The sequence below is a fragment of the Chinchilla lanigera genome, unplaced genomic scaffold (genome assembly GCF_000276665.1).
Source record: "Chinchilla lanigera isolate Chin_1 unplaced genomic scaffold, ChiLan1.0 scaffold00082, whole genome shotgun sequence".
In the NCBI taxonomy this organism is placed as follows: domain Eukaryota; kingdom Metazoa; phylum Chordata; class Mammalia; order Rodentia; family Chinchillidae; genus Chinchilla; species Chinchilla lanigera.
Genome location: NW_004955483.1, coordinates 204785 through 220577, shown reverse-complemented (window position 1 = coordinate 220577; position 15793 = coordinate 204785). Strand labels below are relative to the sequence as shown.

At 38.8% G+C, this 15793-nt stretch overlaps 3 non-coding genes across 3 annotated transcripts; all 3 read right to left on the bottom strand.

The window, feature by feature from the left end:
* Positions 1–5156: 5156 nt before the first annotated feature.
* Positions 5157–5229, bottom strand: Trnam-cau. The gene has a single exon. It is a non-coding gene; the product is annotated as a tRNA-Met (tRNA).
* A 3481-nt stretch (positions 5230–8710) lies between these two features.
* Positions 8711–8783, bottom strand: Trnaa-agc. The gene has a single exon. It is a non-coding gene; the product is annotated as a tRNA-Ala (tRNA).
* Positions 8784–9138: 355 nt separating this feature from the next.
* On the bottom strand, positions 9139–9211 carry Trnav-aac. The gene has a single exon. It is a non-coding gene; the product is annotated as a tRNA-Val (tRNA).
* Between the last annotated feature and the right edge of the window lie 6582 nt (positions 9212–15793).

Below are 15793 nucleotides of genomic sequence, written 5' to 3'. Positions count from 1 at the left end.
GCAAATTATAAGGCAGAGTGGCACATGGCAGAGAGCTGCATCTCAGGGCGGCAGCACACAACTAACTCACCACCACACACCAGGGTGGAATGGGGGAGGAATGTCCCCAAGCACTCTCTTCCTCTCCCTTACATGTGCAAACTATCCACCCCAGGGCAGGTGTAGCTCTCACACCCACAATCATTCAACTCTAAAAGCCTGCCCCATGACTGCATGAGGCTTTGGAGGGGACACACAGACATAAACCATAACAGAGTATAAGCTTTAAAACTGGGAAATGTTAATTCTTCTACTTTGTCTGTCTTTTTTCCAAGATATTTTGGTTCTATTTTGGATCTCTTATAGTTTTACATGAATTTTATTTTTAATTTTTTTTTTTTGTCTTTTTTTAGTCAGGGTCTCACTATGTAGTTCACTCTGGCCTTGAATTCATTTATGTAGCCCAGGCCGGCCTCGAACTCATGGCAATCCTCTGCCCTCAACCTCTTGAGCGCTGGGATTGCAGGCATGTGCCACCATGCCAGCCCACATGAATTTTAGAATCAGATCATTGATTTGTACAAAGAAGTCAGCTGGGATTTCGCTGGGGATTGCACTGAATCTGTAAAGAATTTGGGGGAGTATTGCCATTGTAACAGTCTTCCTATGATGTTTTCCTACGATGTTTTCCATTTATTTAGATCTTTTTGTTTTCTTTCAATCATTTTTTGTAGGTTTCAAAATATTTTTGCAAGATAAATTGATTGATTGATTGATTGATTGAGACAGGGTCCATTATGTAGTTCAGACTGGCCTTGAACACCTTATGTAGCTCAGGCTGGTCTCGAAATCTCGGCAATCCTCCTGCCTCAGCCTCCCCAGTGCTGGACTTATAGGCGGGCACCACCATACCTGGCCCTTTGACAAATTTATAACCAAGAATTATTCTTGATTTTGTAAATGGAATTTTTTTTCTTGACCCGCGAGGAGAGGAGCAGAGCTTCCGGGGCAACGGGAAGAAGGGCTGGCTCGGCCGGACTGTGGAGAGGGGGCCAGGCGTGGGCTGCCATCTGTGATGGAGCCAGGTAGGGCGATTCTCGGGCATCTTGGGCGCTACGGGGTGACCTGCTTCCCCGCGCCCCCTGCTGCCGGTGAGTCCCTGCACGACAGACACCGGCGAGGACAGGAGCTTTCCCCCTGGGACAGAGGGCGTCCAGCTCCGAAGGCCGAGCGGTCGTGGGGCATCAGAGAGTTGCCCTGCTAGCTAAAGGTTACGGGTAAGGGCTCTAAAGCAAAGTCTCCTTTTTTGTGCATAAATAAGGCGTCAGCTGACAGAGCCATTTCATAAAGAAAAAAGGAAATGCGAAGTTGAAGACTGCAATGAACACATACTTGTCTAACGTGTCTTCAAATAAAAACGTGGCTTTCCGGTTGGGTGAGCAGGAAGTGTTTGTGGAGCTACCAATAGAAAAAGCCCAGAAATTGCCCAGGAAATTGCCCAGAGCCACAAGGTGATTTCTGTTCATCCACCCAGTACTAGCGGTGACTCAGTCTTAAGTCAGTCCTTTTGGGTGGTTATGAGTCACAGAAGCAGATGACTTGTAAACTCTCCTATCTGCAGAACTTTACTGGATGTCAGGTTTAGAACAAATAGAGAGTCTTACCTCAAGGCAAATTTAAGAAAACACCCGTTGGATTTCATTACTTATCTTTAACTGTGTTGAGAGTAAAGACGTAATATTGTCATTATTACTCTTCCACTACCATTCAATTAGAGTACAGCCTGAGTTTATTTCTACCATACTGACACATCTGTCTGTAAGACTAACTAGGAGTCCAAGGAGTGAGTCAGCTCAGTTGGTAAGAGCATGGTGTTAGTAACACTAACTTCTCAGGTTTGGTTCCCAAGTGGGATGGGTCATTTAATGATTAAATCTAATCAAAGCTGTACTGAACTGTTAGTTATATTTAGAGTTTTGGACAGACTGATTGGTTTAATTTTTTTAAATGCATTTTTGAGACTCAGAGTGGTGCTATACATCCCTAGGATCGGGATGGAGGGGAAGGCAGGACAGACCTGATAGACTCAAAGTCAGAAAAGTCTGAAACTCTGAACTTTGCTGAGACTGAGATGGGAGAAAGTCCTTCCAGGTAATTCCACCCCACTGATCTGTAGTGAATAAAGTATTGAGCCATGTACATCTCAAACTCATATTTTCTATAGCATCAAATTGACTGGTTTTGAGGTTTTCTAAATAAGTGATCAGAACAAGTTTGAATTAAAATCTTTTATGTATGAAATCTTTTGCTTTCAGTAGACATACACAGAATAAAGACAGTCATATGCCATTTAGAATGAGATTTATGGTTGTACCCAATAATGATTATAGAGAAAGCTATAGGGCTGATTAATTGACTGACTCTATTCTCGGCATAAGGGCCTCAAGCTCCAGCTACTTCCCCTGCAGTCTTGTAATCTCAAGGCAAAGTCCAGAGGGATGCCTCTCTCTCTTCCCTTCTTCCCTTCTCCATGATTGAAGAAAATATTTCTTAAATGCTTTCCCCAAGATATTTTTCTTGCACATCATTGGTAACATTTGTAAACATCACTAGCAAAAGAATTGAGACAACTAGATTTAACTTTTGCCTTCCAGGTTAGAATCCATCTCCTCTGCAGAAGATTGTTCTGGAAAAAATTTAAGTGCTGAATGAAATCCTTTCTATGTTGGAAAAGGAAAACAAAAGGAGTGCTGGTAAATCTAACCTATGGGTGGGTAGATGGCAAATGATAATAACTGGTATATCCCATTCTATCCCCATTTAGGAAAAAAAGAAACTAGTAACCGATTTGAACTCCTCATTAGTCTTACAGACAGATGTGTCTGTATGGTACAAATAAACTCAGGCTATAGTCTAATCGAATGGTAGTGGAAGAGTAATAATGACATTAATATTACATAATAATATAATTTTAAAATAAAAAATAATGCAGACTTTAATTTCTCAGCTTGCTCCTTTTCTTAAAATTTTATAGTTTATGATCTTACCTTTAAGTCTTTGATCAATTTTGAGTTAATTTTTGTTTATAGTGAAGGTATCCAACTTTACTTTTTGATTTCCAGTTGTCTCAGTACCATTTTCCAGTTGCATTGGAAACTTCTTCAAAAGTGATGGGATGTAAAAGTGAGGCATTAGTTCCATATTTCAAATATGGAAATATGAGTCTTTTTCAGGATTGCTTTTGTCTATTCTGAGTCTCTTATACTGACTTATGAATTTTACAATCAGACTGTCAACTTCTTAAAAACACAAGAATGTCAGTTGAGGTTTGGATACAGATTGAATTAATGTATAGATAAACTTGAGGGGTACTGTTCTTAGAATATGTTTCCAAAAATTTTAGATGAAATTGAAATCTTCAATTTCATTTAATAATTATATGTATTTGTAAGAGCATATGTTGTATGGGTTTTTTTTCTAAATGTATTCCAAAGTATTTCTTTTGAATAAAGAATAAACTATATTTTCTCAATTTTATTTTTGGGTGGTTTATTGCTAATGTGTAGGAATAGATGTGATTTTTTATATCTTGCAGCTCCCAAAGACTCACTTATTAGGTTTAATCTTTTTGAGTGGGTTGTTTTCTTTTTAGGATTTTCTATATACACAGTCATATTATACACACACACACACACACACATACACACACACACACACACACAATATCTCCTCTCATTCTGACCTCGATGCTTTTCATTTCAGTATACTGCCCATTACCCCAGCTTGAACCTTCAGAAAAAATATTAAATAGAAATGCTACTTATCTGTATGAATTTAGAGTCTAAAATAATGGAAAAAGTATTTTTTAAATTCTTGAAAGAATATTTTTAAATTATTTTATTTCTTCCTGTTTTTAAGAACTTTGGTCCAGTCAAATTGTGGATGTGAAAACTACAAATTCACAGATTGTTTCTCTCCAGCATAGGCTTTCCAATCTGGTGGCTTCACTGCTTAAACCATCTCGACTTCCTGAGCACTTGTCTCTGAACTGAGATGTTGATGTGCTCAGATTAGGGCATTCATTGGCAGAGCTCCCCAGGATTTCCCAAAAAGCACTCGGGTTTTTTTTTTTTTTAAACCTAACACATAGGGCTCTTACCTCACCCAGCAACAACGTTGCAAAACTTAAAGAAAGACTTTTCTTTCCAGGAAGAGGTTCCTGCTAGCTTTAAGGCTCTAACTTCAGTCTGTACAGTAATTCTATTTCAAGCTCCTCGTGAGCACCTGGGCTAAAATGTCAGCGTGAGGGGCTGCATCTCAGGGAGAAGCCACGAAAGCAGCAGCTGATATTTGTTGAGCAGTTCCTATGGCTCTGGTCCTGCTCCCGGAGCTGCGAATCATCTCATGCACCACCATTTCTTCCACTAAGCAACTGAGGCAGAATGTACAAAAGGTCCTCATGCCCCCAGTTGCCTTGATAGGCAAGAATTACTCTTAGGACAATATTAGGAAAACTTTAGGCACAAGGTGCCCAGCGAGATGGCTGGAGGAGACTAAATGATGTCTTCAAGGTGACAACTTCCCTGACTCTTCCCTTGAAAGCTGAATGTACCCTAGCTATCTCCAGGATACTAACCTTTTCATTATCTAATCATTTTCTTTTTGGTTTTTTTCCGGTACCAGGAATTGAACTCACGACCTCGGGCTTGCCAGGAAGGCACTGTACCGCTGAGCTAAATCCCCAGCCCCGTTATGTAATCATTTCTGTCACCTTAGAGATAGTCACCCAGTTTGTTATACCTTTGTGCTTTTTTTGTCCATTTCTTCTCAGTAAAATGTAGTTCTATGAAGGCAGGGATGTTTTTGCATTTTGTTTTCTCTTGAATATTGCACCTGGAACAGTATCTGTATAAGATGCGTCCGCAGGATTTGTTAGATGAATAAGTGCACGGTTTCACTTAATCCATCCCATGCATAGGGGCTGGGAAGAACATAATTTGCCATTACTACATCAGAGGAGTAGAAGACAATTTACATATATGCCTGGTGTAACCTAAATTTCTCTATCAAGCATTTTACTAAACCATTTTTCAGTAGTTCTTAATTTCGGGGGTTGTGGTTGCCTCTTGCCTGCTTTGTCTTTCCCCTCTTTTGTATCCTGTACAACTAAAACACTCTGCCCTCTCTGAGGTTTGAACTCAGGACCTTCAGATTATGAGACTGACGCGCTGCCGGCTGCGCTAAGAGGGCATGTGTGTTCTCACTTTTTTTTCTTTTAAAGTATCCAATCTTATTCTCCAATTACTACTTTATTAATTTACAGCTTTTAAAGAACACGATCAGTGCAGCTTGGAAATCACGCCGCATCGGCCGATGTTGCTCTTGGAGGATTTGATATCCAGAAGCAATGTAGTCTTCACTGTAAGCCTCTCCCATATTCGCTTAACCATCTGCGTGTGGACACCAGGGAAGTAGCACATGTCTTCTGCGGCTTTTTTCTCTTGTGTTTCAGTAACCTGGCTCTTCTCTCTCTTCCTCAGAAGTTTTGTTCATTCTTAAACCTTACATAATCTTTTCTTAAATTAATATGTTTAAGTCATTTAATAACATTGAAATGTTATTGTTTACATATAGATCTACTATGTAATAATTTATTAATAATTTTTCCTTTTATTTTTTCACTCTGTCTTTCTTCTGTTGACATCATTTAACACCTCTCACTCTACTCCCCGGTAAGCCCTATTAGGCTTTCTCTCTTCATGAATTTGTTCTAGTGTGAAAGTTGTTACTACCAAGACGAAACTGTTCTTCTCAGACACGAAGTTAGAGCTGGGAGGTAATGAAGGAGGAAGATTCATGTATGCCTGTGTTAAGAACTGTTTCAAGGACTCTCTAATACCCCACCAGAAATTCCTATATATCACTGACCACACTTTTCAGATTAAAGAGTGGCTCAGAAAGGTTAAATGTCATTTCTGAGTCTCAGAGTGAGCACCAAACTGCAAAACTTGAACAGAGAAGCAGAATGTTTGGATTTGAAGCAGCCTCTTCCTCTGCTCCAGCTTATGATCTCCCTGCTTCTCTGCTCAAGTGCATTCATCCACCTACCAAACGTCTACCAATTGTGGATTTGTGCTTTTCTTTGCTCAACACTAATTCCCACCCTTTCTTGAACCTATCATGTGAGTTTAGTCCTTCCTCTCTCTGCTCTTCGTATCCAGTGACCCACCAAAAACTGTTCTTCATTTCTGAATATCTCATTGGAACCTTTTGCTTCCTCTCTAGTCATTCTGTGCATAATTATTGTGGAGTTTCCCTGTGCCAGCAGGCTCAGTGGATTCAGAAAGAATCATGTAACTCTGCTCAGGAAAAATTTGGACAAGTGACACTACACTTCCAGATTCACCATTTTCTTTTTCCTGGGACATTTCCATCTGGGAAATTTTAGAGCATGTGTTATGATGTCATTCTTCTCACCCCAGTCATGCCTGATTCCTTAGTGCTAGTGTGCTCTTCTTTATCTCTCAATCCCCTGGCCCATGCTTCTACTCACACTGGGATATGTGCTCTGTTGAAACAGTCCCACTGGTTGATGGCATTGTTTATTTCTTTAGTATCTTTGCCTTTTTCCTTTTTTCATCTAGTAGATCTATTAATTTTTGAGAGACCTATTGAGGCACGCAATTGCAATTGTGGATCTTTTCAGGTCTATTGTTTGATAATTAGGTTTCATGAGCTTTGAAGCTCTGTGGCCGCAGGCATATAGCTTTACGATTGTTGTGTCTTCTTGGTCATTTGACCATTTATGATTATGCAGCATCCCTTATCACTCCTGGTAAATTTCTTTGCCTTGAACTCTGGTGTATGTTGTGTCTCCACCTTTTTACTGTTACTCTAGCTGTATCATATTTGGAATACATTTCTTATAGTTAGCATATAGTTGGCTGTTGTTTATGTTTAATCAAATCTGATAATTTATTGCTTTTAGTTAATATATTTAAACCTTTCACCTTTATGGTAATTTTTGATATTTTTAGAGATATGTTTACTATTGAATAATTTGCCTTTAAAAATTTCCAATATTTTCACCCTTAATTCATCATTTATCACTTCCTAACTTCTTTTGGCTTATTTGCACTTTTTGTTTTAGTATTCTATATCATCTACTGTATTGTATTGTTATATGTATAGTACTTTCTCTATTCCAAGTGCATTATGAAAGTATCTGTTGTTGTTTCATCATCCCTGATGTTCCAGGTTTCCTTTTGGTATCATTTTTATTCTGTGTAAGTAATTTCCATTAGCAAGTCTCAGTTTACCTTCAAATGAAAATGTGTTTATTTTACCTATATATTTTACTGCAAAAAGAGTTCTGGGTTGACAGTTCTTTGCTTTCAACATTTCAAAAAATATTTCTTCTGGCCTCCATAATTTCTTCTGGCTTTCATAATTTCTGATGAGAAAATAAAACCATGCAGATTCCTGTAGTTTATCTGGATTGAGCTTTGCTTAAATTCTTGACTCTATAGAATTGTATGTTTTACTAAATTTGGGAAGTTTTTAGCTACCAACTTTTCAAATACCACCCCTACTCTCCTCTTGTGGTACTGAAGAGATGTGACTGTTAGATCTGTTAGTTTCTGAGATTATTCATCTTTAAGAACACTTTTTCCTTTCTGTTGTTCTGATTGAATCATTACTATTGTTTTCTATTCAGGTTTATTGGCTTTTGCATCTGTGCTTTCTGTTCTAGCATTGAGTCCACTGAGTCTACGGAATGCTTTGGTTTATCTTGTTTTGACTTTTTTTGTTTTTTTTAATGCAATAAGTACTAAGACTGGTCTTCCTTTATCTTTCATTTGTTTACTGAGACTTCCTAGCTTTCTATTCATTTAGAATAATTGTCCTTATTTCTTGAGGCATTATTACAACTGCTTTAAAATATTTGTTAGAAGATCCATGCCATTTAATCACTGGAGTTTATTGTCTCTATGGGAATTAGGATTTCCTGTTCCTTCATAAACTGCACAATTTTAGATTCTATCTGGCTATTTTGAGTTTTATGTTGATATACTTTCTTCTTAAATATGTTGGATAGTGCAGCTACTTTTGTTTTTGCAGGTAATATATGATTGTTTTCAGCTTGCAAGTATCCACTGTCTTTCTGCGTGCTGTGGTAGCAGTTTCAGTTCCATTCCAAAACTTTCCCAGTGCTATTCAGAGTTTTCTGGAGTAGGGATACAGCCCAGTGGCCAGTACGGATTTCGTTTGTTACTTAGTTCAGTTAGAGTCTAGTGTGTGTGTGTGTGTGTGTGTCGCATAATCCGTGAATTAGAGCCACATTCTCACAACTCAGGAGTGTGCCCAAGGAGTTCACAGACCTTTTTATGGGTTTGCTTGCTCACAGTCTCGGCCGTACTTCCTGATTACTGGGAACGCTACTTTTCAGTCCCCCGACTGGAAAGGCTGACTGCTTGGCCCTGCGCGTCCCGGAAGTACGTTGCATTTTGAGTCAATCTGTTGGAGGAAGCAGAGAGACAAAGAACAAACGGACACAGTCTGGCACCTTGGGATCAGGGATCCTTGCACAAAGAAAAAAAACTAATAAACTATACCGTCTACTTCACTTCTGTGGGATCATCGATATTCTGTCTTTCTATGCCACCGATCATTAATTACTGATGCTTCCCAATGTTTTAAAGATGTCTGTAGTTGTTGAGATGTAAAACCTTGGAGGATGTGGGCATCGATCCCACCACCTCTCGCATGCTAAGCGAGCGCTCTACCACCTGAGCTAATCCCCCTCACGCTGCGACTTTTTTCTCAGACTTTTACTTTAGTCAGGGACCTGATGGTCACGATTATTTTCAAATTTCAGCAGACCTGGTGACTGTCAAAGCCATGAATGGAGAACCGGACGAGCCTAGTAAAAATCGGCCGCAGAAGAACTTGATAGTCATTTCTTTGTAAGAGGAAAGAGAAGGGGCAAATACAATAAATTTGGGACACTGGTGTCGCCAGTCTCACCTTCCCAATTTTAAAGAGTGTCCCAGCGACAGTTTGCTCTGAAAAGCGGCTGAACGGCGGCATCTTGTGAGGAGGTGCTCAGAACAGGCAACCACGTGGCTGGCTTCTTAAAACAAGCAAAAACCTCCCTGTTGTTTCCGCCCGGTTTCGAACCGGGGACCTCTCGCGTGTTAGGCGAGCGTGATGACCACTACACTACGGAATCCCCCGTAAGGAATGCTTTCTCCTAAGTTGAGGGTATGTTTAATGCTATACTTTAAAATGTCGAGAAGTAAATATTGTACATATTTATAATGTACAACATTATGCTTTGATAAATGTATATAGTGTGGAATGGCTAAATCGAGGAAGTGAACATAACCCTTAACTTTCGTATCTGTGTGTGTGTGTGTGTGTGTGTGAGCATGTATGGTGAGAACACTTAAAATTTATTCTCTTCAATTTTCAACTATGTAACATGTGCTATTAACTGTACTTATCATACTGTACAGTAGGTCTCCTGCACTTGTTTCTCCTGTTCAGTTGAAAATTTGTGTCCTTTGACCAACATCTCTCCACAGTTCATTCCTAGCCCTTGGTAACCAAACACTATTCTACTCTCTGCTTTCATGAGCTGGACTTTTTTTAGATTCCACATGTAAGTGAAATCATGCGTTATTTGTCTTTGTGTGTCTAGCTTATTTCTCTAAGCATAAAGTCCTTCAGGCTCAACTCTGTTGTTGCAGTGGACAGGGTTTATTTATTAATAAAGGCAGAATGACATTCTATTATGCATCTATATACCAGACTTTCATTATCCACTCATCTGCTGATGAACATTTAGATTTAAGTCTGTATTTTGACTACTGGGAATAATGGTGTAATGAATTTGGGTGTGCAAGTATCTCTCTCAACATCTGATTTCATTTCTTTTAAATATGTACCCACTGGTGAGAATGCTCACATGGATGTTCTATTTTAATTTTTTAGGGAATCGTTATACTATTTCCATAATGGCTGTACTAATTTACATTCCCAGCAAAAGTATACAAGGGTTCCCTTTTCTCCACAGCTTGCCAGTACTTATCTTTTTGATAATAGCTATTCTAACAGGTGAGGTAATACCTCATTATGGTTTGGATTTTCCTGATGATTAGTGATGAACATATTTTTACATACCTTTTGTGTACCTATTGGCCATTATCTTCTTTTGAGAAATGTTTATTCAGATCCTTTGTCCATTTTTAAAACAGGTTATTTGTATTCTTTCTATTGGGTTAGGTTTCTTAAATGTTTTGAGTATTAAACCCTGATTTAACTTATTGTTTACAAATATTTCCTCCTAATATGTAGGTTGGCTCTTTTGTGGTACAGATGGTTTTAGTTTGAAGTAATCCCATTTGTCTATTTTTGCTTTTGTTGCCTATACTTTTTAATTCATATCCAATGTTATGGAATTTTCTTATGTTTTCTTCTAGAAGTTTTAGTTATTGTTCTTACAGTAAGCCTTAACTCATTTGATTTTTGCACATGGTGTGAGATGGGGGCCCAGTTTCATTCTTCTGCATGTGATATCCAGTTATCCAACACCTTTTAGTGGAGTTGTTGTCCTTTCCCCAGTGTATGTTCCTGATAACTGTATCAAAAATTAATTGACTGTAAATGCTTGGGTTTATTTTTGGGTTCTTATTCCACCCCATTGGTCTATGTGCCTGCTTTTAATGCAAGTGCTGTACTGTTTCAATTATTATAACATTATAATATATTTTGAAGTCAGGTAGTGTGACTGGAGGCATCCAGATTTGTTCCTTTTTCCTAAAATTTGCTTTGGTTCTTTGGGGGTCTTTTGTTGCTTCCATGTGAATTAAAAATTTTTCTACTTCTGTAAAAAAATGTCATTGGAATTTTGGCAGAGTGTGCTGAATCTGTAGACTGCTTTGAGTAATGTGGGTACTTTAACACTATTAATTCTTATTTATACCTTCAACTTTTTCATTAATATTTTATGTTTTCAGGGTATAGTTCTTTCAACTCTTTGGCTAAAATGATTCCCAAAATTTAAAACTTATTTGTATATTATAAATGGGATTTAAAAATTATTTTTCTGGTATTATGTTTTTAGTGTATAATGATACTAATTTTTGTATGTTAACTTTGTATCCTTTCACTTTACTGATATTGTTTATTTTAGCAATTTTGGGAGTTCTTCAGGATTTTCTATGTATGAAGTCATATCATCTGTGGTGTCTGCCATTAATTTCTTCTTCTACTAACTTTGGTCCAAAGTTTTTTGTTTTTTAGTTCTTTGAGATGTAAAGTTAGATTACTTATTTGAGACCTTCTTTTTTGATGAGGCCCTGATTACTATCAACTTAGAATTGCTTTTCTTGTATTCCATAAGACAGTATGTCAAATTGTGAGGGCTTGTGGTTTTCTGAAATAGGATAGCTGGCCATAGCTGAAAGGAAGCAAGGAAGCTTTTGCAGAATCATTTTTACTTTGCAATCAAGTAAAACATGACAGTGTGAGCTCTTATTGGTTTAATAAAAGGCAACTGCCATAATAAACTTATAAGAAATAGAAGTAACTGGCTTTTCCCAGTAGCTCACCCTGATCATAAAATGGTTAGTACTCTGCATTGTGGGTACAGCAATATCTGTGGGAATTCCAGCATGAATGGAATCTACTGCTTTTAAGTTTTCACTCCTGGAAACTGATCCTAAGGTTTTTTCTGTTAATGGGAAACTAGGTTTTTTCTATTCAGAAGATACTTTATAGAAAACCTTTGCCTTCTTCTATCTAGGCATCGACAGTCAAACCAGACAAGAAGGGGAAAGTATGATTTTCCATAATCCATTGTCCTTCAACTTCCCTTCTCTTTTCACCTCCACTAAGGCAGTGTTTAAATTTTTTTTTAAAGATGAGGAGCCATCCAACTTCCTTACCCAAAAGCATCTGGCGAATCTCAGCAGCATGAATCAGTAGGTTTTGAAGGTGATTAACAATGACTGTAGGAGTAAAGCTGGAAAGACATGCCAGTTTTTCTCCTGAAGGACTTTGGATACCAAAATAAAGTGTTAGATACTGTAAACAAAGTTTGCTTGCAAATTAATTCAGGATGAGCTATAAATCTGCACTTCAGTACCACTCCATCTCAGAACAAGAGTTGAGAGTTGAATCCAAAAACCAGGAGGCTGGTCAGGGTTTTATTATAAGGTTCCAAGCAGAGAAGCTGTACAGAACACCTTCATTAGAGCTGGACAGTGGAGTTAGATGTCTTCATCCATTCAACAAAATTTTATTTGGAGGCTTCCATCCTTATTCTAAACTCTGTATACTGAGCTCCCCATGGTCACTAGATGACGCTGACCTGTGGTCCAATGAGTTTAAGGCTCTGTAAAAATCTGATTTCACGTTGAATTATGTGGAGAGGTCCCAAGAAAGAAGATAGGGCATTCCATAACTAGTTTTAAATTTCAACTAAGTTTTTAAATTGAATGTAATAACCTCATCTGTTGATCCATTCAGATTGGTAGAACTGTCTCCTCGCAATCTAACATCCCGTTGAGGGATTCTATATGAGTTCATTTTTGGGGCAAATGTCAATTGACTTATCTGATGAGACTGGGCACATTCAGGGTGGTATGGCTGTAGACATCACTGACTTACCTGATCTCAAAGAAAATGAATTCAACCAACTGATATTAAAGAAAAAAACTCCATAGTTCCTGTCACAAAAAGTAGGTTTGGTACTGCAACCGGAAGTTGATTCACATTTTAGCAGATTCAAAATATTTTCCTTTTGCAAAAACGAGTGAAGTTGTGACTATAAATTGGGTGAAAATCCAGGAGCAGGGAGGCTAAATGTACGTATCATTTACCCTAAGCACCTTGCTTCACCTGACAGTCTTGCAGAAGAGGTGCAAATTTTATCTTTAGCTTCTGAGGTTCATTAGAAACTGGAGACAAAGCAAAAAGTAGGTTAAGAGATGGGCCTGACAGCACAAGGGACACCTGGAGATTTTTTAACTGCAGTTTCAGCGTGAGCTCTTTATTTCGTAAAAATAAAGAGCAGGTAAAGTCTTCTAGTCTTCCTAATAAATTGTGTGTGCGCGCGCGTGTGTGAAACTCTGAGAAATTACTCTGCACCATTCAAGGAAAGGTTCTCGGGATCTTATCTAAGATGCCGGTTAAATATTTTCGTAGTTGAATTGGTTTACTGCCCGCTACGCTAAGCAATGATGACCTTGCTAGAAGCCCCAGGACCTAGTGAAGTCGGAGGGCAAGTTCGTGAATCCTTTCCTCAGTCCGGGGCCACGCGGGTGTTAACAACAGTGAATGGCCCCGTGGGAGCCTGGGCAATGGGACAGATGACCCAGGGGTTGCATCTGTTTGGCCAAACTTTTAAAGACATGGATTGAGCTACATTATCCTACTCCACAGTACCCGGTCTTTCTGCGCCGCAAGGTCAGAGGCACGGCTTCTTTAGCCCCTGCACAGCCCCCCTCCCCGCTCCCCCAAGACTCCAACCTAACCCCGGGCGCGGGCAGGAAGCACTTCCGGGTCGCCCCCGCTTTCGGGCTAAGGGGTCTGCGCTCTGGAGCAGCGCAACCCACTGGTGGCTCCTGTGATCTCCCCTAGTACCTTTTACTCCTTGTACGTCCAGAGCCCCTGTGGCTTGTTTTGATGTGAACGCAAAGAGCTGTGAATTAGAAGTTATTAAGTAACATTCGCTGCAGATTTTGTGTTGATTCTCAGAAGGGAATACTAAAACCAAGAGCCAAGCCTTCTCTAAAGGGAGGTATATTCGTGCAAAATGCGCCTGAAATACACTTACTAGAGTTGGACCAAGGACTTGTTTTATTCCTTTGTAAATTTTTTGTAGACTCTCTCACCTTAACCCAGCCCTTCTGAGGTATGTGATGACCCTATAAAAATTATCCTAATAAAGAATGATCCTATAAGAATTACACTGCAAGTTTTATGAGGACCTTTTGGTAAAGAGGTTTCTGAATCGAACTAGGATTCAGGGACTAGGTTGAAAACATGAAATAACAGAAACACTGAAAACCCAGTCAGATTTTAAAATTCTTTCCCCAGTTGGCGTTGTGTTCCTTCCTCTACTTCTGGACTTTTGTGATTTTTTTTTTTTTTTTTTTTTTTGATATTGGGAATAGAACCAGGACCTTATGCTTGCTAGGCAGACACTTGTGCTACTGAGCTATATCCCCAACCTTGATATGTACTTCTAGAGTGGAGCACACACTTCAGTTATGATTTTTATCAAACTGGTTGAAAACAGCAGTTTGCTTAGCTGTCTTCTCCATTTCATTGTATATTCTTCAGTGTCTATCAGAACTGATTTTATATTAAAAGTCTGGAGGTGTGAGTTAAATGAGAGAAAATGCCTACATCTGGAAAAGGTTAACTTGTGGTATCTGTTTGGCTTACAAGTGTGTGACTGTACGCTATTCCAATCTGTGTGTTTAAATGGAAGAGCCATGAGCTGGTATATTCAGGAGTGGTATTTGCTTTCTTGAATAAAGCAACACTTACAGTAGCTATTATGTCTCTAGAGGTGGGATAGAATTGGTGCTGGGCTTATGTCACTTAAGTCTAAGCCATCGACAGATAGCAGGGCTAGGCTATGTCCAGGAGCTGAGAAGCAGTTCTCCTAAGGAAAGAGAGTAAGGAAAGTTTGTTGATATGAAAGAAAAAAGCTTGGTGGAACAAGTACGTATCATTTCTGTGGTTGGTTTGAGTTTTTCATAATGCCAGTGACCAGACATAATTAGGACTTAAAGCTTATAAAAGTCAAAGATTCCTTCCTCATGATAGGAAGCTTAGCAATAGCTCCACAACATTAAAAACACTTACCTGCTTTAAACAAGGGGGATTCTCACATGCAGTAAGGCCAATGGGTAAAGGAGCTAGTTACGTGGCTGGTTAATTCAGTGGTTTCACCCTGTCATCCTTGGTCTTTTTGAAACTTTGCACACTATCGTTCTCAACATATTGGTATCACATCCCACTTGATTCCCCCAAAGTGCCTCAGCTGTGGTTCCCAGCTGGTTCCCCCAAGGTACCTCATAATAAAGTCTAGAAGACTTTATATTTATATTTATTGGTTGCTAGTTGGCTGTGAGAATCCCCCTCGTTTAAACCAGCTAAGTGGTTTCAATGATGAAACCAAAGGCATTAATTGTACATGATTACATATCACCTTATAAGTCAGGATTGACTAAGGTTGACTACTAGTAATGATTTATATGACAAATCTTTATGACTGATAGTGAAACGATAAGGCAGTTTCTGAGCCTGAAGTGGAGGGGAATTTGAATATCACAGTGAAGAGATCTGAATCTCACTCTGAATAGCTATCTCAATCCAGTTCTTCACAACAGAGCAGAAATCCTGAATTACTATGGAAGTCAGTAATTTATGCTACCTAAATGTATCTACAAAATACAAAACCTTCATTGGTTGCCAGGCTTATTTTTGAAGGATCTTCAGTAACAGTTGGTATTTTAAATTTGTTTTGTTATTGTGCTCTGTTCATTTCCATTCTAACCATAGTTCAATGATTTCTATCTAAACTTTGCTCTCTATTCTTATTATTGTTCATGTAGGAGAAGCTTGATTGGCAGAGAAAAGAGCAGGGTTAGATACATAGGTTAGAAATCCTACTTCTCCCTTTTATTAGCTATGTGACTTTGCACAAATAACTTTTTTTTGTCTTTTTGAGACAGGGTCTCTCTGTGCAGTTCAGGCTGGACTTGAGCTCACTTTGTAGCCCAGGCTGGTCTCA